Here is a 23,651-nt window from a genome sequence, read left to right on the forward strand (position 1 = left end):
CGAGTCGCGCTGCGCATCCCTAGTGGTCCCCGCTCTCTCCTGGGAGCTGTGTGTTCCCAGCAGACAGCGCGGTCGGGACGGGAAGAGGCATAGACTCCCATGGGAGTCTATGCCGGAAGTGGGTGCAAATACCTGTCTTAGACAGGTATCTGCACCCCCCTCCCCCCTGAAAGGTGCCAAATGTGCTACCGGAGGGGGGGAGGGTTCCGAAAAGCGGAAGTTCCATTTTTGTGTGGAACTCCGCTTTAAGCAGTGGAACGTAAGTATAAACATTGTAACAATTTGTCCTTTAGTTCAAGGGAATGCACTTTGGTGTGTAAATGAGGGAAGTTTAACCACTTAAACACTAAACCTTTTTCTGCCATTTGTTGGTTTCAGGATATATAGGGATGGGACTTTGAAGGCACAACAATATCAAACTACAAAAAGATAAGTTGGTTTAGGGGTTTTTTATTTATAAAGTATAAAAATGGACAAACATAAATGTTTAAAAACACATCAGACTAGGCATAAAACCTAATATTGGTATACCGTGTGGAACCTATCCTGCAAGCTTGTATAGTAATAAGAAAATTGTAAATACATAAACAAATCACTTGGTCAAGGTAGAGGCGAGATACTTCCCCAAGTGTTACACAGTAAGTAGTCAAAAAACTAACACAAGCAAAATACTGCAGGTTTGGTGATCCACGGTGAGTAATCTCTGGTTGCTCTACATGTTTCGCAGAATGCTTCCTCAGGAGCTAGAGATTCATTTGGAAATGGTAAGAACAGGAACTGTCAATGATAATAAGATGCCTATGATCGCGATTCGATCAGAAGTCACTATTGTCTGGCGTGTAATGAAGACAGCAGCCGGCCATATACTGGGGTCTCTCAAATGAAAAGTAGCATCAGGTATCCATAGGTGGAGGAGTAAAGGCTTTGTAGTAATAATACCTCGGGTTATTGAGAGGAACCACGTAGATGCGCCGTCCGGTCAGTAAAGGACCGGTGCTGTAAGTGCCTTTACTGACCGGATGGCGCATCTACGTGGTTCCTCTCAATAACCCAAGGTATTATTACTACAAAGCCTTTACTCCTCCACCTATGGATACCTGATGCTACTTTTCATTTGAGAGACCCCAGTATATGGCCGGCTGCTGTCTTCATTACACGCCAGACAATAGTGACTTCTGATCGAATCGCGATCATAGGCATCTTATTATCATTGACAGTTCCTGTTCTTACCATTTCCAAATGAATCTCTAGCTCCTGAGGAAGCGTTCTGCGAAACGCGAAACATGTAGAGCAACCAGAGATTACTCACCGTGGATCACCAAACCTGCAGTATTTTGCTTGTGTTCGTTTTTTGACTACTTACTGTGTAACACTTGGGGAAGTATCTCGCCTCTACCTTGACCAAGTGATTTGTTTATGTATTTACAATTTTCTTATTACTATACAAGCTTGCAGGATAGGTTCCACACGGTATACCAATATTGGGTTTTATGCCTAGTCTGATGTGTTTTTAAACATTTATGTTTGTCCATTGTCTTTTTATACTTTATAAATAAAAAACCCCTAAACCAACTTATCTTTTTGTAGTTTGATATTGTTGTGCCTTCAAAGTCCCATCCCTAGATTCTATATATCCACTACTATATTGTTGGGGACGCTGGCACAATTTTTATCTAGTACCTGCAGAGTCACCCTGCATTCCTAGGTACTATATTACTAGGTCCCTCGTTTGATATTTGTTGGTTTCAAGTTAAAATCATTTTTTTTGTTATGAAATTACTTAGAACCCCCCAAACATATTTTTTTAGTAGAGACCCTAGAGAATAAAATGGTGGTTGATGCAATATTTCATGTCGCACTGTATTTGCGCAGTTCAAATGCAATTTTTGTGGGGAAAAAAATTACACTTTAATGAATTAAAAAAAAAATGAACCAGTAAAGTTAGCCCCTTTTTATTTTGTATAATGTGAAAGATTTTATGCAGCGAGAATCGTGATCTTTTTATTCTAAGCAAAAAAATTGTGATTCTCATCCCAGAATCGTGCAGCTCTAGTTTGTATCTGCACACATTTGATAAATATTCTTGATAGCGTGCAGCTGTGACACAGAAAGTGGGTAGCAAAAGGCGGGACCTCACGTGGCCTAATTGGATATCCACATGAAAAAAAAAAACATGCGCACACACCCATAAACGCTTGATGTGGTACATAGGGTGGTAGTTTGAGATCCTAAATCCTGATGAATGTGAGGAACAAATGCAGTGTTTAGCAACAACAAGAGGAACATCTTTAGGGAAAAAAGTGACAACAAAATAATAGTCCCTTAAAGGATAATGGTACCCTGTAACAAAAGATATCCAAGCTAAGACAAAGCTCCTTTAGTAAAGTACTTGTTTAGCAAAGTTCAAGCAATCATTTTCTTAGCTGGAGACCATCATTGTGACACACAACTCTTTTTTATAGACAAAATGTTCTCCAATAACAAAAAACAATACAATCTTATGCCCAATTAGGAGAATTCAGTCTGCACAAAAGCAGCTTGCAGATTTAATTGTTACTTAAGTGGCATTTTCTTCGATAAGATAAATAGTTGTGTAGACAATGCAGAAGACCTGGAGTTATATTAAATAATGCTAAGAAAGGAGATTTAGTAAAGTGTTTTTAATATAAAGGAAATTTCGTTATATATTGAAATAGAAAAGCGTTTATTAGGTATCTGATTTTTAATATATATATTTTTTTTATGATGAAACAATACACAGCTCTTAATTTAATAAAACATTACATAAGAGCAACTGACATCCCAAAAATTAATATCGGCTAATTGGAAATCATGGTTCTTACAACCATAACAAAATGAAAAGTGGAATCTGGTTTGCTGTGCATTTCAGCATACCGCGACTCTCTTCTCTGTCTTCTGAAATGAATTGTGTGCAATATTTCAGTCTTGAAGAGAACTAGACACCAGTTAGCATTTGCAATAATCGGAATCTTCACTCTTCAATTGTCATAATAGTGCAGCCTTACGTCCTAGAGATTTATTTAAACCAAAACTCCAGTGCAAATAAATACATTGGGCCCCCAGGAGCTTTTTAAGCCATAATGCAAATCATATTGGCACATAATGGCAAATGTAACTGGCTAGTGATCGCCTGTAGCACTGCGCCTTTTTCTCTTGGTATTCTAGGTTCTTACTCTTCGGCCGCTTGGTTGGCCGGGCCGCAATGGCCTAACTCCGGTGCATGTGCATGAAAGTCACATTGACACGACACAGAGCCGTGCCATTAATGTTCACTTGACAGTAGAGCTGCACGATTTTGGCTAAAATGAGAATCACAATTTTTTTGATTAGAATAAAGATAACGATTCTCTCATGATTCTCGTGGTGTAACATATTTCACATTATACAAAATAATTGGGCTAACTTTACTGTTTAGTTTTTTAATTCATTAAAGTGTATTTAAAAAAAAAAAAAAATTGCGTTTGAAAGACCGCTGCGCAAATACGGTGGGACATAAAATATTGCAACAACCACCATTTTATTCTACAGGGTCTCTGCTAAAAAAAAATTATCATGTTTGGGTGTTCCAAGGAATGTTCTAGCAGAAAATAATGATTTTTACTTGTAATCAACAAATGTCAGAAAAGGTTTGGTCTTTAAATGGTTAAACTTCCTTCCTTCATTTAGGCCCCTTTCACACTGGGGCGGTTTGCAGGTGTTAGTGCGCTAAAAATAGCGCCTGCAAACCGACCTAAAACTGCCTCTGCTGTTTCTCCAGTGTGAAAGCCCGAGGGCTTTCATGCTGAAGTGGTGCACTGGCAGGAGAGAAAAAAAACTCCTGCAAACAGCATCTTTGGAGCGGTGTATTCACCGCTCCTGCCCATTGAAATCAATGGGGCAGCGCAGCTATACCGCCGCTATAGCGGCGATATGCGAGCGGTTTTAACCCTTTTTCGGCCGCCAGCGGGGGTTAAAACTGCACCGCTAGCGGCCGAATACCGCTGCAAAAACGACGGTAAAGCGGCGCTAAAAATATCGCTGTTTTACTGCCGACGCCCCCACCGCCCCAGTGTGAAAGGGGCCTTACATGCTGGAGTTCTTTCCTTTGATAAAAGAACGAAAAGATACTTTTTTCTACTTATTCCCGTGTTGTTATTAAACTTGGCAGGCTGCCTGACATGCTGTTTTGAAGATCGGGAAGAGAAAAAGATCGCGATTTTGATTGACGATTAATCGTGCAGCTCTACTTGACAGGCAGTGTACACAGACAGACAATGACAATAGGGTCTCTTCTGTCATAAAAATCCTACTAGTCATATTTTTTTAATTTTTTTTTTTTAAGGTTTAGTTACACTTTAATACCACTTTTAAGGCTCTTTACACCTTAAAGGCCTGATTCACACCTATGCATTTTTTTTAGTGCATTTTTAGTTTTGCAGAAACACACTACGGTCCATTTAACATGGTTTCCTATGGATGTAGTTCACATCTGTGCATTTTATGGAAAGGGCCAGGGATTTGTTTCTGGTTCCATAGACTTCAGTGGATCAAAAATGTGTATTGAAAAATGCAAAATGCACCTGGAATATGCAAACTGCAACCTGCATAGGTGTGAACCAGGCCTGAAAGTTGAAAACCACTGGTTAGACTGTTCTGCCATGTAATGATTTGTTTGACCTAAGCGGGCCCAAACAAATTATTTAAAGGATAAGTTCACTTTTTTGCAGGTAAAAAAATTGTGCATTTATTATTTTTTTCATTAAGAGCCTGAAGAGCATTGCAACCGTGATGAGCAGATTGTAGATGTCAGGCTCCTGCAGACAGTACAGCGAGAGTGCGGGAGGTACGGGTACACAGTTACTGAAGTGGAGGAAGAGTAAGGAACTGTGAGGGCGCTCATCAGTGCCCTCAAATTTAATTTAGAACTACAAGCCTTCTGCTGCAATGGAACATGGGACTTGTAGTTTAATTATTCACAGATCTGTGTGAATGAACGACACCACTGTGCGGGCAGGGCCCCACACAGCCGCACTGTTTTTAAATTGTGACAGCAGATGTGTGGAGAGGATCCCCCACCCGCTGTAATGGGGGGCGGGGGGAGAGGTAAATATGGGTGTAATATGTTACTAAAGGTGAACTTTAAAGTGAAAAGAAACCTGTATTTCGGGTTTAAGATTTACTTTCTTTCCCTGTGAGCAGAAGTACAAGGATGTAGGGCGCTCCGACCTCCTACCTGAACTCTGTTGATAAGACACCTTTAAATAAAAATTGTCACATAACAAAAGTGCTGTCAGGATTATATGAAAAAATAGATGCATTGTCCATCTGCAGTTTTACTCGACTTTAGCAGCCAATATTTGACATCAGTTATGAATACAATGCTCAAGGAGGAGATAAGATGGCCTTTAAAAGGATTTCACAGCTTGGCACTGAGCTGACATTTCTCCACTAACTGGTAAAAAAATATAACTAAATAACTGCACGCAAATCTATCCCTAAAAGATAAGGCTACACTATTATAGTGGCCTAAATTGAACCTGTTCTATGCCCATGCTGAGTGCATTTCTGGCAGATCACGTATTTTTCTGTACTTGAAGGGGCTTATACTGGGGGAAAACCTTGGGAAATATGCAGATATGCACTACCTATGTTTTTTCCTTGACTTACACTTTGAATTGACTTTTTGTGTGGAAAAAGTTCCCATACACATCTGTACTTGTGCTGCTATATGTGTAATGAACAAATATGGCTGCCCCTTTGTACATTTATATTGTGACATTGGGGGATGTCTAGCTCAGTGATAGATGCGTTTTAAGTGAGTTCACAGCCAACAGGAACTAAGGTTTAAGGGAGAGGTAGCCCACTTTTATTGAAAGTAACAAAAAGATGAAAGTTCACACACGCAGTTGGTTTCCCATACAGGGGTTCTTCTCCCAAAACAACAACTGAAAATGCCAATTCACCTGGCTCTTAAGGCTCGCTCAGCCTTGGGCGCAGTTCCTTTCTGCACAGGCTCACTCCTGGCCTCTAGGAAGGGGCTCTCCTGACACTCCAGGCTTCCACACTCCTCCAAGACTCACGGTTCCCTCTGGTCCCCAAGACTCTCTCTTCCAGTTGTCTCCGCTATGGTCTCCCCGACTCTCCCAGCTGGCCCAACTCTCTCAGTCCACTGACCTGGAACCTCTCCCATGTGGAGTACCATCTCAAGGATGTTGCCTGGGTTCTTAAACGGTAGCACACCTCCTTCCTGTCTGCAGCAACTGCTCTAACACCAACCCCTTTCCCACACACCCTGAGCTATGCTCAGCTCTACCTTATAACGGTGTGTTCACCTGGACACACACACAACCTGCAGAGCTTCTGGAAAACCCAGACACAAGACTGAAGACTCCATCCCTCCCAATGCTCTTTGAAGTCTTCAAGTTACCAGCCCCAATCCAGACTTACAAAATCCAGAGAAAACTTAAAGCAGAGTTTTCTCTGCTCACCGATCTTTTGCTGGAACTTCTCAAACTGCTTCATTGAGAGTCCTGTGTCCATTTTACACACATTTTCACTAAGACAGGGGCTCTCACTCTCACAATATCTACAAACTAAATAAAGAGTTTTTTTTTTAAACAAAATATACATTAATAGTTATTTACATTTAATAGATTTCACATTCTAATGTAAAAATATTTTACAGTTTCCTTTAATTGTGATGAATGCCTGTGTCATAGGAACACTAGCAATGTAAATTGTATGTGGCCCATGTACCTGTCCCTCATATATCCCCCATTCTATGCTGTTCTATAATAAGCGCTGATTGTACCGTGAGTGTCTGCCTGCACAAATGATGTGCCATTAGTAGGCTACCCACCTCCTTGCACTTTTGTGGACATCCATTAGATAGCTGCAAGTGAATATTCAATGAAAAATTTAATCTTGATTATATTCAAGCAAATTAGCTTGAAGTGCAGAAAATTATCTTCTCCACATACTTATCTAGCAGTTTGTCTTTTCTCGGTGTGGAATAATAGTCACTCAAATTAATTCATAATTTTCAATCAATTCTCGTGTCTCTGCGAGGTCAGACAGGAAACGCACTTCAAACTAAGATTTGTTTATGGAGACCAAGGGGCTTTCAGAAATAATAACATGATCATTTTGTAGAAAGCTATGCAGCAATAGAGTATTGAAATCTATTAGCTCTTATAATTGTTCATGGTACTGAAAGAAGACATTAACCTGCGTGTGCACAGCAATATCGGAGCATGTCTAGTCTGAAAATGTTTACAGGGCCTAATATTTATCCTATGAAAAAACCTGTCCATAGACATAACATTGCCATTGCCTGACTGATGCAGTTATGGTCAGATAGGGAATGTATGCATGTTTCAAAAAAATAAAAACTTTCCATAATCCGATTCTACCTGCATGCCTAGTCACCATGTACAGCCGATTTTTTTATTTTTTTTTATTTTTTTTTATTTTGTTTGTTTATTTTTTTAGCTTGACTATGTCCCCTTTAAAAAGTGGAACTACACTGCATCTGAGTACCACAAACCAAAAACACTAATTCATTTTTAATATGCAACACAAACTCCCCCATCCGTCCATGTCTCGTGTCAGCATTTCTGGACATGGTCATCTTAAAGAGGAAGTAAACCCTGATGATCTACAGTATACTCCCCTGCAAAGTAAAAGCATAATGGGCTAGTATGCATCGCATAGGTATTTAGCAGAAGAATATAGTATATAGTATAGTACATTTTATAGCAGAAGGGTTGATTGTGAGCACTGCCTTTTAAGTGCAATAACCCAGAGCTATCAATCAAAATTTACTATGATGAAGTAGTCAGACCAGGGCAAGATAAATCCTGATTGACTAATATTTTGGTTGGTTCTCTGAAGAATTAAGATTCTTTATTGTCCTAAGGATCATCCTCTAGAGAGCCCTGACACAATGTTTACCTGTTTATTGCTCTTCAGTTGCAGCCTGTAACTAATAAGACTTTACAAACTGGGCAGGAATACATTTAAATATCTATATTTAGATATCTAGATGAGTCTTTTTCAACCAGGGTGCCCAGGCACCCTGGGTGGCTTGAGGTTTCTTCAGGGGTGCCTTGGCAAAATTCCTAAAACCTGCCCCAAAACTGTATACAAACCAGTGGGTGGATGAACCCAGCCTTTTTTAGTTACACAAAGCCACAGGTTTTCATTGTGCACCATTACAGCCTTCTAGCTGCCAACCTCCTAGCAACCAATGACCTCATCAGTTGTTAATTTTGAATAATTAAGATTCTATAGGAGGCTACACTCTAACAATCATCAGTTGATAAGGAGGATATTGCCTGCATATCATCCTTGTTGGACCCTCCCTTGCCTCTCTCCATCAGCTTTTGGGTCTTGTTAGCTAAGGTATGGAGAAAAATTGAGGGAGAAGATAAACATTGGCATACTAGTCAGTACCAGTTTGCAAAAGTGTATTTGCTTTGGAAGAATAAATCACCTTTAAAAGAGAAGTACAGCCAAAGCTCCTTCAGCTATACTTCCCCCGTGGATCACAGGAGTGCAGTTTGTTTTGCACTCCTGTGCCCCATTTTCAGCAGACAACTGAAGTTGGTCCAGGCTCGGGAAAGATCGCTACACTGGGGTCAGGATCCGCCCACATGCCTGGACTGGCACCAAGCTCAGCCTCTCAGTGCGACGCTGAGGACCTGAGCTGGCTGCTCCTGCCCCTCCACAGCCCAGTGCTCCGGTGAGCAAGGAGGGGGCAGAGCAGAGAACGATGACTGACAGTCACCAGCTCTCTGCTAGGGGCTGTTGGATTGCTCGGCTCTCAGTGTTAGAGCCAGCAGGGAACAGATGCAAAACAAATAGTCCATACTTCTTTTTTAACGTTGGGTATACTGCGTGTATTGATGTTGCTGCATTATGTAAAACTATCAGAATAATTTTTACATTTTAGAATAGGGCGTCTCAAGACTGTCCATAATTTTAAAGTGTGCCTTGACTGAAAAAAGGTTGAGACACATTTGATCTTAGGCCCCTTTTACACTGGGGCGTCGGCGCAATCGGCGATAAAGCACGCTATTGTTAGCGGCGCTTTACCATCGTTTTGCCGGGGTTTTCGGGCCTGCTAGTGGGGAGGTTTTATGCCCCGCTAGCGGCCGAAAAAGGGCTAAAACGACCCACAAAGCAGCGCTTTTCCGGTGGTTCGGCAGCGGTGCCCATTCAGTTCAATGGACAGGAGCGGTGTATACACCGCTCCAAAGATGCTGCTTGCAGGACTTTTTTTTTTACTGTCCTGCCCTTAGGCTTTCACACTGGAGAAACAGGAGATGCTCTTTATAGGTGCTATGAAGGCGCTATTTTTAGCGCTGTAGCGCCTGTAAAGCACCTCAGTGTGAAAGAGTCATAGACAATGCAAATATGGTTTGGAAGCTCATCCTATATTGGTTGGATAGACTTGTGTTTTATTTCCAAGAACAGGCTGGTCTTAGATTAGCGCAAGTGTCATCAGGCCTGGTGAAAAGATGTCTTCACAGATATACTTTGAAGATACTGCTGTTACCAAATGTAAAGTCAGAGTCTAGACATGATATAGTGCATGAGGTGGCCTAGTAATAATGTGCAGTACCCTTCTTATTTATTGCACAGGATTGTTGGGATTTTGAGCATCTGCTGGCTTCTTAGTCTAGTGGTGGCTGCAAATATTACACCTGCCAAGGCATTGAGTCTTTTTCACACTAGTACCTGACCTTTTAATTCATTGGTTTGTAAATTCATTCATTCCTACATTTATTTAGTAATTTAAAAGAGTAAGTAAAGACACCGCTTAGGATCAAGATTGATGTACCACTAGGATGTGTCTGTTTATCTCTTGTAATTTGTGCAGTGAAACCTATACTCAATTTTATTCATGGAAATGAGGAGGAATTACTGTAAGGTGAAATGAAAGATTCATAAAATTGCATCATCACTTGCATTGTAGAGCAGCCAGATACATGTCTAAAATAGGCGTTTATGGAGCAGTTTCATTTGCTGTGCTGATATCACACCATTAACATCAGGGCCTATAAATCTGACAGGAGATAAATGTTTTCCAAAACGTGCTTCAGTACCCATAACTGAGGATCACTGTACAGATTTCACATTCGGCAATCAGTAATTTAATCTTCAATGTTTCGTGATATGTTGAAAAGTTTAATGTGATGCGTTCTTTATTTTCAGTTTTTACTAATAATGGGTTGCATTTTTGTAGATCAATCTAGACCAGCCAATCTCCATCAGGGTTCCATGGAGACCTAGGGTTCCTCAAGAGGCTGCTTGGGTTTCCTAGAGCTGTGACTGACCTCCCATTTGATGGTGCCTGCATAGTTCTGGGACCATCACCACTTGGCACAGCCAGCACTATTACCCCAATGATCTTTTTAGCTGTCTGAATTAATCCTTCTCACTGGCCAGCAATGGAAGAGGAATTATTCCCACAGAATCGATTTTAGCAGGGGTTCCTAGATACCTGAAATTTATTTTAAGAGTTCCTCTGGCATAAAAAGTTTGGCTGGTCTAGATTATAGTAATCTTGCCGTGTCCGAAACTATAGTGCCAGAGAGGAGTGTCCATGACCCTGCCACAGGGGGTATGCCAGTGCTGACTTCTTTCTAAAAATTTTCTGTTGCCTGCCAGAAATAAGTCAACAATAGCCACCTCCACTTTTCCTTCCTGGCAGGCTTCCGTGCAGCTTAAACTGTGTGTATTTATACTTATTTTTTTGGATGGGGTTAGGACAGGGGTGTATCATGAAATCAGTGGGCCAGTGTGCAAGATAAAAATTGGGCCCTAGTCATTGATTAAAAAAAATGTGATGCGCGTAGCATGCCGCAGAAAAGTGTGGGCATGGCTTAAATTGTGTTAAACACAAAAGGGGGTGTGGTTTAATAGAGTCTGAGATGACTTGCATGAGGCAGAATGTGGTAATGTTAAATAGGTGATGTATAGTGCGGAGTGTACGGTGTGGGTATTGCAGGAGAGGAGTGTGGAGTGTATAGTGGTGGGTATTAAGTACAGGAGAGGAGTTCAGAGTATATAGAGGTGGGTAGTATGTACTGTACAGGAGAGCGGTGTGGAGTGTATGAAGGTGGGTAGTATGTGCAGGAGAGGAGTGCGGAGTGTATGGCGGTGGGGTAGTATGTGCAGGTGAGGAGTGCGGAGTGCATGGAGGTGGGTAGTATGTGCAGCAGAGGAGTGTGGAGTGTATGAAGGTGGGTAGTATGTGCAGGAGAGGAGTGCGGAGTGTATGGAGGTGGGTAGTATGTGCAGGAGAGGTGTGTGGAGTGTATGGCAGTGGGTAGTATGTGCAGGTAAGGAGTGCAGAGTGTATGGAGGGGGAGTAGTATATGTAGGAGAGGAGTATGGCAGTGGGTAGTATGTGCAGCAGAGGAGTACGGAGTGTATGGCGGTGGGTAGTATGTGCAGGAGAGGGGTGTGGAATGTATGGAGGTGGGTAGTATGTGCCAGGTGAGGAGTGCTGAGTGTATGGCAGTGGGTAGTATGTGCAGGTGAGGAGTGCAAAGTGTATGGCGGTGGGTAGTATGTTTATTTTTTCTCCTCACGCTGTCCAGCTTCTATTTACATAATGTGATCAGCTGTCATTGGCTGACAGCTGATCATGTGGTAAAGGGCTGGGTACGTCCTCCCGACATTTTAAGCTTTTGCTGTAGCCGTCTTTCGGCTATAGCGCGGGCGTGAAGTGGTTAAAGATCATGTGTACCCGATCACAGGCATGGGCATTTTGTTCCAGCAGACCCTCACCTCTTGCGAGAAAACAAAATGCCCAATGTCCAACAAAGATTCCTACTGATCCTGGGAAGTAGTGTAGCTGTGCTGGTCGGTGATCTCCTCAGACTTGCTGAATACAGATAAATAGAAAGTAATATCCAAACACTGGTCACTGTCTGACTGTAACAGACAGGAAGTTTCACAAATCTTTTATATCTACCATTTAACCTAGCTTGTTCCACACATATACTTCAGCACTTTTCCTTAATGGTAGGATGCATGGCTTGAATCTGGCACATCTTAGCTGGCCTGGGAAGAGCTGTGAAGACTGCAGGGCTTCAGAGGTCAGTGATGCTGATGACTTTTCTTTGGCCAGCTCCACCCACCTGTACTGCTGCTTCGACTGTGAGAGCCCCGATCCAGACAGGCACACTGACAACAGCCAAAGCTGGGAGAGAGCGACCTTTCCCCCATGTGTGGACACTGGATGGCTGCTGGTGCAGAGAGGTGGCACAACCATAGCTCTGTGTGTGAGTGGTAGCAGAGTCCAGGGCACAGGGAGGTGTAACAGGCTAACAGCCAGGAACTTTGGTGGAGAGTTTCTCCTCTATGTAAGAGCATCCGTCACCCCACCTCACTCCTTCCCTCCTCACAAGATTACACCCAGGACAGTCGCCTCCTCTCAGCCCTACTGTCAACAACTATAATCTTGGCTCTGACATAGCACCACCCTCCGCTCTCTAGTTTTAGTGAACGAGTGAGACCGTTCACATATCACTCCACCAGTGGCTGTGGGCGACGGCTGTCAAAACTATAATCTTGCTCTTTGTACACCACCGTCCAAAAATGGAAAAAAAGTTCCATGGTTGCAGCGCTAGCTACAGCCTGTTGTGCCCCTTTAATTATTTACTCCATGTGTGCAGTGTGTGTAAGGGTACAGTGGACCCCCCTTTACTCATGGGCCCGTGTGCAGTGCACAGTCTGCACACATGGATGATACGCCACTGGGTTAGGAAAGGGTTAAAACCCTATACACTTTAATTTTTGCTGTCTGTCTCCCACTGAGGAGATTTTCTTTCGCTTTGTCCTAAAGATGCAAAAGGAATCAAGAGGAAACCTCTACAAAGTAAGGAGAATTCCCCACTTAGCCAGTTTCTGGAATGGGTGCCTCTATTAGAAGATTTACCCTTACCCCCTCTTCTGATGATAGGTCTAAAAATATTGGCTTCCCCGTTAGTTTCTGTTTTTGTATGTCCATGTCTTGGTTGAGTGGGTAATGCTGAATGGAAAAAAAAAAACTAGCAGAAGAGCTTGTTGTACTAACAAGAGGAGCTTGTTGTACTAACAATCCAATGTTAGTACAGAGACCTCCCTGCTGAGCTATTGTGTTCTCATAAGGGCACTGTCTCCCCCCCCCCCACCAGAACACACCGGTCAGCACTCGCAGCCATTGGCTGCGAGTGCTGATGAGATGCAGATTGGAAGATGTTTTTAGGGCATGCCCCTTGGATAGAAGTCGGCTGTTTGGCCAGCTTCTGTCGGACAGGCTGTCTACACACCGCTGTTGAACTGGCTGATATTCAGTCTGTGTGTACCAGGCTTGAGAATTGATGCCGAATTGTGTGATATGAACTGATTGTTTCATAGTTGCCATCAGGGGCTGTGTAGGGCTGTATACTTCTACATTGTCAGCACTATGGGAAGGAGATCATTTCCTGACCTGATTCTCTTAGAGACACATAAAGGAAGTTACAGGTGGCGGTAGCTTTTTTATTTTTGTTTTATTTTTTTCTAATATTTTTAAAATATATATACAGTGGGGCAAAAAAGTATTTAGTCAGCCACCAATTGTGCAAGTTCTTCCACTTAAAAAGATGAGAGAGGCCTGTAATTGTCATCATAGGTATACCTCAACTATGAGAGACAAAATGTGGAAACAAATCCAGACAATCACATTTGTCTGATTTGGAAATAATTTATTTGCAAATTATGGTGGAAAATAAGTATTTTGTCAATATCAAAAGTTAATCTCAATACTTTTTTATATATCCTTTGTTGGCAATGACAGAGGTCAAACATTTTCTGCAAGTCTTCACAAGGTTGTCACTCACTGTTGCTGGTATGTTGGCCCATTCCTCCATGCAGATCTCCTCTAGAGCAATGATGTTTTGGGGCTGTCGCTGGGGGCAACACGGATTTTCAACTCCCTCCAAAGGTTTTCTATGGGGTTGAGATCTGGAGACTGGCTAGGCCACTTCAGGACCTTGAAATGCTTCTTACGAAGCCACTTCTTTGTTGCTCGGCGGTGTGTTTGGGATCATTGTCATTCTGAAAGACCCAGCCACATTTCATCCTCAATGCCCTTGCTGATGGGAGGAGGTTTGCACTCAAAATCTCACGATACATGACCCCATTCATTCTTTCATGTACACGGATCAGTCTTCCTGTTCCCTTTGCAGAGAAACAGCCCCAAAGCATGATGTTGCCACCCCCATGCTTCACAGTAGGTATGGTGTTCTTTGGTTGCAACTCAGCATTCTCTCTCCTCCAAACACGACGAATTGTGTTTCTACCAAACAGTTCTACTTTGGTTTCATCTGACATTCTCCCAATCCTCTTCTGGATCATCCAAATGCTCTCTAGCAAACCTAAGACAGACATGTACTGACTTAAGCAGGGGGACACCTCTGGCACTGCAGGACCTGAGTCCCTGGCGGCATAGTGTGTTACTGATGGTAGCCTTTGTTACGTTGGTCCCAGCTCTCTGCAGGTCATTCACTAGGTCCCCCTGTGTGGTTCTGGGATTTTTGCTCACTGTTCTTGTGATCATTTTGACCCCACGGGGGGAGATCTTGCATGGAGCCCCAGATCGAGGGAGATTATCAGTGGTCTTGTATGTCTTCCATTTTCTAATTATTGCTCTCACAGTTGATTTCTTCACACCAAGCTGCTTGCCTATTGCAGATTCAGTCTTCCCAGCCTGGTGCAGATCTACAATTTTGTTTTTGGTGTCCTTCGACAGCTCTTTGGTCTTCACCATAGTGGGGTTTGGAGTGTGACTGTTTGAGGTTGTGGACAGGTGTCTTTTATACTGATAACAAGTTCAAACAGGTGCCATTAATACAGGTAATAAGTGGAGGACAGATGACCCTCTTAAAGAAGAAGATGCAGGTCTGTGAGAGCCAGAAATCTTGCTTGTTTGTAGGTGAACAAATACTTATTTTTCACCATAATTTGCAAATAAATTCTATCAAAAATCAGACAATGTGATTGTCTGGATTTGTTTCCACATTTTGTCTCTCATAGTTGAGGTATACCTATGGTGACAATTACAGGCCTCTCTCATCTTTTTAAGTGAGAGAACTTTCACAATTGGTGGCTGACTAAATACTTTTTTGCCCCACTGTATATATAATTTTTTTTTTTAGGTTGTCCTAAACTGACCTCTGATGTTTCACCCTTGAGACAGAGAAAGGAGATTGAGGAATCTCCATTTCTGCAGCCTCAGCTGCACAGAATGAATGGACAGGAATAGCTCTGTAAAGAGTTTCCTGCTCACTCACAAACTGAAGCATTGTAAACATAGTTTCAATTATGAACAAACAGAGTTAGTGATCGGTACAGATCTCTGACTTTCCATTCAAAGAAGGAAGGGGTTGGTAAATTACACATTTGCTGGCCCCTTCCCCGTTATCCATATTGACAGATCCCCTGCAACAGCTGGCGGGGGAGGGGAGGGGGGAACCGGGTAGAGCTGGGAGCCAAGAGAGAGCACAGGGGAGGGGGGGGGGGGCGCAGCAGAAAGAAGCTAAATAGGAGGAGTGGTGGGGGCGGCTGCATATAGAGGAATGCTTGCATCTCCTCCTCTCCCTCCTGCAGGCATTCAGCGGCTGCAGAAGTAAAATGAAGAGATTGATTCCTCTATACTAATCTCTGCTGCTCCTCCCATCTAGGCATACAGTGGGGCCGCACAGGCCCCCTGCAGCATTGGGCCAGGTTGCAATTCTGACCCCTGTAGGTATACCCTGGTCTTTATTACAGAAAGCTCCTGCACAGAGGCCCATTTTTACATTGTATTACTGCACAGATATGGAGGCAATGCACAAAGCACTCCAAAGTTCAATGGAGAATGCACATAACTCTGGGATTAAAAAATACTGTTTATATAAAAGTGTTCAGCTTTAAATTAAAACTGTCATATTATAAGAGCAAAATTGCTGTGACGGGAGGCACTTTGGGCAGGAGGCCCAAAGTAGAACTCCGCTTCCCTTGGAGAGGTTGGGAAACCCTTGTTTCAGCTCCCCAGATACCTCTTACGTGTAAATCACCCTGTGCCTATTAGGGGCTCAGGGTGACTGAGAAAAAGATGGACATCTACTTAACCGCTTCCGGACCGTCCCACGTACATTTACTGCAGCAGGGCAGCCCAGGTGCGCAAAATTGCGTACCTGTACGTGTTTTCGTGCACGCGGTTTAGGGGGCACGCTACTCCCGCTGTGATTGGACACCGCGATTCGCTGACCGTTCACAGGAGACACAGAGCAGCGGTGATCCGATGTAAACAAAGCACACTGCTGCTCTGTCAGGGAGGAAAAGAGAGAGATCATGTTTCAGCTAAGCAGAATCACAATCTTTTTTCCTCCAGTAAAACCACTCCCCCCCTCCAATTAGAAACACCTCCCAGGAAACACATTTAACCCCGTGATCGCCCCTGTAGTTAACCCCTTCCCTGCCAGTGTCATTTATACAGGGATCACTGCATTTTTTAGCACTGATCACGGTATTGGTATCACTGGTCCCCAAAAGTTGTCACTTAGGGTCAGATTTGTCTGCCGCAATCCTGCTAAAAATCGCAGATCACCGCCATTACCAGTAAAAACAATAAAAAAAAAAAAGAAGGTCCCTAAATCAATCCCCGATTTTGTAGACGCTATAACTTTTGTGCAAACCAATCAATATACGCTTATTGAGAATTTTTTTAACAAACATGTAGCAGAATACATATTGGCCTAAATTGACGAAGAAATTAGTTTTTTTACTTTTTTTTTTGGATATGTATTATAGAAAAAATTTGATTTTTTTTAATTGTCGTTCTTTTTTGTTTATAGCACAAAAAGTAAAAAACACAGAGGTGATCAAATATCACTAAAAGAAAGCTCTATTTGTGGGTAAAAAAAACGTCAATTTTATTTGGGTACAGCATCGCAGGACCGCGCAATTGTCAGGTAAAGCGACGCAGTGTCATATCACAAAAAATGGCCTGGTCAGGAAGTGGGTAAAACCTGGGGCTGAAGTGATTAATAGACACTGAGAATGTGGTTTGGAGTACTTCAAATGGGACAGTAATATTTATCAACAATATCTCTCAAGAAAGACTATGTTTGTTTGATTCTGAACTATACATGTTAATTGGAAGAGCTGGTCACATTGATCTCTGTTCAATGTAGGAGTCAGACAGTCTACTACTGGGGTCTCCTGCTATTGTCCGAAGGTGTTCTGTGTTTATACTTATGATAACGTCTATTGTAACTTCTGAGATCGAAGCTGGCAAGTCTGACCTGAAGTGGGGTTATCTGATTAATCACAACATTGTCTGGGTGGGCATTGAGTCACCTAGGCTGGGTTAAGTGACTAGTTAATTAGCTCATGTTAATTATGTTCTTGGTTACAGTTGTATTGTTAGGGTAATATGATCAGGAGGGGGGATGTCCTCCTGTGGTATATATTTTATGTGAGTTTGTTCAAATAAACGTTCCATGTTTCTATAAGCTAGTGTCGGCTAGTGTTGTACGATCAGCTATAATATCTGATATCTGAAGGTCCAGACTGGAGGAAGCCATGTACTGACGGAAGCACTCAAGTGAAGTGTGTGAAGGGGTTAAGTTACAATTGCAAATTGTGACATTACTGGTTTGTATGAAGTTACACAAAGTTCTTGTAAAGGATCATACTTGCCTGCTCTATGCAATGGTTTTGCAGAAAGCAGCCCTGAATCTCCTCTTTTGGGGTTCCCTGACTGTGCTTCTGGCTCCTCCTGACTTAGGGTAACCCCTCTAGCAAGCCGCTTGATAGGTAGGAGCAGGCCCGGACTGGGCCAAAAAATAGGCCTGGGCATTTTAGACTGTGCGGCCAATTTTTCATTGCATTGCAGTGCAGGGACACTGATATAAATATAAAGGAGACTGCACTGTAAAGGGGCACTGTAATGATTAAAGCAGTCCCCTTTATATTACAGTGTCCCTGCAATCATGCCCCCCCCCCCACTGTGCAGATCTCCAGCTCCTCCCACCCCCTGCTTCCTTACATCAGAGTCTGCACAGGCCCCCCCTTACATCAGAGTCTGCACAGGCCCCCCCTTACATCAGAGTCTGCACAGGCCCCCCCTTACATCAGAGTCTGCACAGGCCCCCCCTTACATCAGAGTCTGCACAGGCCCCCCCTTACATCAGAGTCTGCACAGGCCCCCCCTTACATCAGAGTCTGCACAGGCCCCCCCTTACATCAGAGTCTGCACAGGCCCCCCCTTACATCAGAGTCTGCACAGGCCCCCCCTTACATCAGAGTCTGCACAGGCCCCCCCTTACATCAGAGTCTGCACAGGCCCCCCCTTACATCAGAGTCTGCACAGGCCCCCCCTTACATCAGAGTCTGCACAGGCCCCCCCTTACATCAGAGTCTGCACAGGCCCCCCCTTACATCAGAGTCTGCACAGGCCCCCCCTTACATCAGAGTCTGCACAGGCCCCCCCTTACATCAGAGTCTGCACAGGCCCCCCCTTACATCAGAGTCTGCACAGGCCCCCCCTTACATCAGAGTCTGCACAGGCCCCCCCTTACATCAGAGTCTGCACAGGCCCCCCCTTACATCAGAGTCTGCACAGGCCCCCCCTTACATCAGAGTCTGCACAGGCCCCCCCTTACATCAGAGTCTGCACAGGCCCCCCCTTAGATCAGAGTCTGCACAGCCCCCCCCCCTTACATCAGAATCTGCACAGCCCCCCCTTACATCAGAGTCTGCACAGCCCCCCCTTACATCAGAGTCTGCACAGCCCCCCCTTACATCAGAGTCTGCACAGGCCCCCACTTACATCAGAATCTACACAGGCCCCCACTTACATCAGAGTCTGTAGAATTTCCACTTACTGTAAGGGGGAGCTCTGTGGACTCCAGTGTAAAGGGGAGCCCTTATTTAAGGCGGGATCTGATGTAAAGTAGTGTTCTGAGAACCCTGATTTATGAGGGAATGCTGTGGACTCTGGTGTAAAGGGGAACTCTGATGTAATGGGGTCTCTGCTCACCAAAGCCCCCCCTCTTGCATCAGAGTCAACAGAGCAACCCTTACATTTGATTTATATATACACTGGGAGGCAGGAGAGAGGATGGAGGCTCAGGCGCAGGCTGTCTGCAGCTTTTATCTCATGTTCAATCTTCCTTCACATCTCCCTGGGCATGTGTGGGTGGGGCAGATGTGGGGTGTGGGTGGGGCAGACAGGAGGAGGAGGAGCAGTGTCCGAGCAGAGAGCGGAACTGTCAGCGTCGACTTTGAGGCTGAACTGCGTGCGAGAGAGAGACACAGCTCGGCCCATCAGCCGCTAACGTAATTTGTAGTTGCGCCGGAGCCCGGAGATGACACAGGCAAGGCCGCATATGAGTAGGGCCCCCAACCCTTTTTGTATTGAATTGAATTGTAACTGTCTCTCTGTATTTTGTAAAGTGCTGCCGAATCTGTAGGTTCTATATAAACCCTGTATAATAATAATTAAGCTGCTTGAGGGCAGGGACTGATGTTAATGTATAATATACTGTATGTATGTAAAATACTGTGTAATTTGACAGCGCTTTGATATAGATTAATACCCTTATTTTGAGTTATACATGATGTGGCATGAGCAGAGCTGCCAATAAGGGGGGTACCACCGGGCCTCCTGTAGGAGGCCTGGGCACAGAGGGGGGCCCGGGCAGCAGGGAGAACAGGAGGACAATTACAGAATGATGCACTGTGTCTGTAATCTCTCCCTCCAGCAGCTAAAAGCCAGTGTCTTCCCCCTCTAACACCCGCCGGCTTTTAGCTGCTGGAGGGAGAGACACAGACAGTGCATTGTTCTGTAACTGCCTTCTCATCCCACCACACTGATCCCCCTCATTGGGGTGCTGACATCTGATACTCCCCTTGTGTGCCCAGGCCCCCCTCATTCCCCCATAGAACCGCTGGCTTCCCTCTCCTGCCGGTTGCTGCGGGCGCACAGGTGGATGGAAAAAGGGAAAAGGGGCCAGTAAATTTGTTATTTACCAGCCCCCTTCTTTTCTGAATTGGACACAGTGAGCAATCAGTAATGGTCACTCCTGTGTCCATTCATAACTGAGCATAGTAAACTGTGTTTAGTTTATGAATGAATGGGAGCCGCTGTGTCCTCTTCATTCATCTTCAGTGCAACTGAGGCTGCAGAGAAAGGAATTAAAGAATCTGTGTCCTTAGGGCCCGTTCACACCACATGCAGTCCAGTGCATTTTTTTTCTTCATCAAAAAAGCATAGAAAGTAGGTTAAATGGTTTTCAATGGCATAGTTCACACCAGTGCTTGCAGTTCCAGTGCGTTCCAGTTCCAGAAAAAAAGTAGAACATGCTGCATTTTTCCTGCACTGGACTGTGCTGGAACACTGTAAAAAGCATCAAAAATGCACTGGAACCCCCACGTTCTTATTTAAGGTTAAGAAAAAGGGGGGAAAATGCACTGGATTGCATCAAAAACGCACCAAAAACACGTATGCAAAAAAGCATCTGGAGCGTATCCGGACTGCGTTTCTATGGTGTGAACTGGCCCTTAAAGCGTTTGTTACCCCAACATTTCATATTCCTGATATGTTCCCCCTTCCACTCCCCCCTCCCCTTCCACTGGAAAGCTAAGTTGCCTGCTGCTTCTCCTCCCCCAGCTCCTTTACAGCTGAGAACAGAGGTAACAGAGGGAATCCGATCACTTATACAAAAAGGGATAAAAAAGTATTTATAAATTTTTTTTTTTTTTTTTTTTTTTTTTTTTTTTTTTTTAGATCTATAGACCAATAATTCACAATCACTTTAATTCCCTCTCTGTTTAAAAGGTAAGATGTCAGGGGTCTGATATTTCATTCAAACCACAACCCCCTCCCCCAACAGTGTTTGTAATAAAATAAAACAATAATTTAAAAAATGTAAAATATATATATATATATATATATATATATATATATATATTATATATATATATATATATATATATATATATATATATATATATATATATATATATATATATATATATATATATATATAATATTTATATATATATATATAATATTTTTTTTTTTATGTTTTGTAACTTGGCGAGGGGGGATTGAGTAATGGTGGCTGTACATATGTCAATTTTATTATCCTATCACTGTGTAATTCAATCAAAACAATCAAATAGGCAAACCATCATACAGGTAGCCATACCTTCCCTTCCAATGGAGTGACATCCACTTCCCCATGTGTGCCACATTGATCAAATAGGTTGTTGACTATAGATCAATTATTCCCTATCAGTAAAGATGAATTGGAAAAGAAAAAGATCCTTTATTTAAGCATGTATTGACCTGGACACATTTTAACACAAGTTTTCACTTTTTTTTCTTTTTTTAATCTTATGGAACAAAGACAGCCCTAATGATTTAAATATCATATTTTATTATTACAATGGTCATATTTTCACATTTGCAAGGACCCGGTTTTATAGATCATAGGAGGAGTTGGTATATAGTGCACTGGTTCTGTGATTCCTACTAACAACCCCAGTGCAGGCAGCAAAGCAATGATGCAGTGATCACTCTAGTCATTGTGTATTGATCCCCACCATTGCATTGATACAGTGATCACTCCAGTCATTGGGTATTGATCCCTACCATTGCAGAGATCCCCCCCCCCCCCCAGTTGTAGGGGACTGATTCCCACCATTGCATTGATGCAGTGATCACTCCAGTCATTGGGTATTGATTCCCACCATTTCAGAGATCCCCAGCATTGCATTGATACTGTGTTCACTCCAGTCATTGGGGATTGATCCCCACCATTGCAGAGACCCCCCCCCCCCCAGTTGTAGGGGACTGATTCCCACCATTGCATTGATGCAGTGATACTCCAGTCATTTGGGTATTGATTCCCACCATTTCAGAGATCCCCCCAGTCATTGGGTATTGATCCCCAGCATTGCATTGATACAGTGTTCACTCCAGTCATTGGGGATTGATCCCCCCCCCCCCCCCCCGCCATTGCATTAATACAGTGATCACTCAAGTCATTGGGTACTGATCCCCACCATTGCAGAGATCACCCCAGTCATTGGGGATCAATTGCATTGCTGCAGTGATCACTCTAGGCATTTGGTATTGATCCCCACCATTGCAGAGATCCCCCCAGTCATAGGGGACTGATCTCCCCCCCCCATTGCATTGATGCAGTGATCATGCCAGTCATTGGGTATTGATGCAGTCATACTCCAGTCATTAAGTTTTGATCCCCACCATTGCAGAGAGATCCCCCCAGTCATTGATACAGTGATCACTCCAGTCATTGGGGATTGATCCCCCCCCCCCCCATTGCATTAATACAGTGATCACTCCAGTCTTTGGGTATTGATCCCCAGTATTGGATTGATGCAGTGATCAGTCCAGTCATTGGGTATTGATCCCCACCAATACAGTGATCACTCCAGTCATTCGGTATTCATCCCCACCATTGCAGAGATCACCCCAGTCATTGGGGACTGATCCCCACCATTGCTTTGATGCAATGATCACTCTAGTCATTGGGTATTGATCCCCAGCATTGCATTGATCAGGACTGATGCTATCTATAGTGAAGCCCAGTAAAGTGTCCTGTAGGATCTATTAGATGGCAGAATTTTTTTAATGCAGTAAACCGGATAGCTCCGACCTCAGCATAGAGTGCCAGTCCTAGAGGGATACCTCGCCTGATTGCACCCTGTCACTGCAGTCATTGGTGGGCTCCCCGTCCAGTGGGCGGGACCGCTTCATTGCCCTGTCATCGCTGCCATTGGCTCCGGCGCTCAGTACCGAGGGTGGGTATAGCGGGGAAGGGGGAGCCGGCGCTGCTGCAGCTGCTGTGTGCTGGGCCGGGCGGCTCGTCCTGTGCAACTCACACCCTTGTGACCCGATCTCAGCGACATCACCCGGCTGTGCCGACACCAAGGTATGCCAATCCTCAGCCTGCATGCCCCGATCCAGGCTGCCATCTAATGCATGCCATATTGCAGCACCTAGAGATCTCCTCCCGTAGGCGCCATTGCTGCCTGCTGTGGGGTAGCGGATCGGTGCCTGTGTGTCTGGGAGGGGGGCTTGCTGCATGATCAGTGCTGCGTCTGCTGCCTGGGGGGAGATCACTTTTCAGAGAAGGGGGGGGCTCGTCTTGTTACCTAATACATCCCATTAGAGGTGCAGTGCGGGGGATCAATGAATGGAAATGCTGCAACTTCATTCCCTGCCCTGCCTGGGGGGAGATCAGGGGGTCTGCCCACTCCCTGGGGGGGTTATTGATGTAGTCAGCTTGGTCAGTGAGCCCTCTGTAGCTTGTGATCATCCTCAGCCCCTGGTTTCTGCAATGCGGTGGGTGTGGTGAGCCAGTAAATTGGAGATGTGGACCTCTGCAGTGCCAGCGCTCCCTCTCTCCAGCTCTGGCATCCTCATCTCCAAACATCCAGCATTGTGTCCTCCTAGATCTGCTGACTGAGTGAGTACAGGACATATGGCTTTCATTAGACACAGCTGGACTCCCAGCAATGCAAAGGGCTCTTGTTTCCAGACTTCTTCTGGATTTAATGACTATTCCCTGGGCTGACCTAGGAGGAGATCCCTG

General features: G+C 44.0%; 1 protein-coding gene and 1 pseudogene across 26 annotated transcripts in view; both read left to right on the plus strand.

Annotated features, from left to right (window-relative positions):
• LOC141146052 (small nuclear ribonucleoprotein G pseudogene) overlaps window positions 1-23,651 on the plus strand; it is a 70,815-nt pseudogene that overhangs the window by 38,668 nt on the left and 8,496 nt on the right.
• Window positions 1-23,651, plus strand: part of EPB41L3 (erythrocyte membrane protein band 4.1 like 3) — a 291,386-nt gene that overhangs the window by 13,522 nt on the left and 254,213 nt on the right. For 12 of the 26 annotated variants that reach the window (XM_073631383.1, XM_073631390.1, XM_073631388.1 and 9 more), the window contains exon 1: window positions 22,821-22,988. The exons of 1 other annotated variant lie outside the window; for it this stretch is intronic. The gene's annotated coding sequence lies outside the window, so the exon portion shown is untranslated. Of the gene's footprint in view, window positions 1-22,819; window positions 22,989-23,375; window positions 23,526-23,651 lie in introns of those variants that run through there. 13 more of the 26 variants (XM_073631401.1, XM_073631403.1, XM_073631402.1 and 10 more) reach the window with 6 other exon arrangements.

Source organism: Aquarana catesbeiana, linkage group LG05 (assembly GCF_042186555.1).
Source record: "Aquarana catesbeiana isolate 2022-GZ linkage group LG05, ASM4218655v1, whole genome shotgun sequence".
In the NCBI taxonomy this organism is placed as follows: domain Eukaryota; kingdom Metazoa; phylum Chordata; class Amphibia; order Anura; family Ranidae; genus Aquarana; species Aquarana catesbeiana.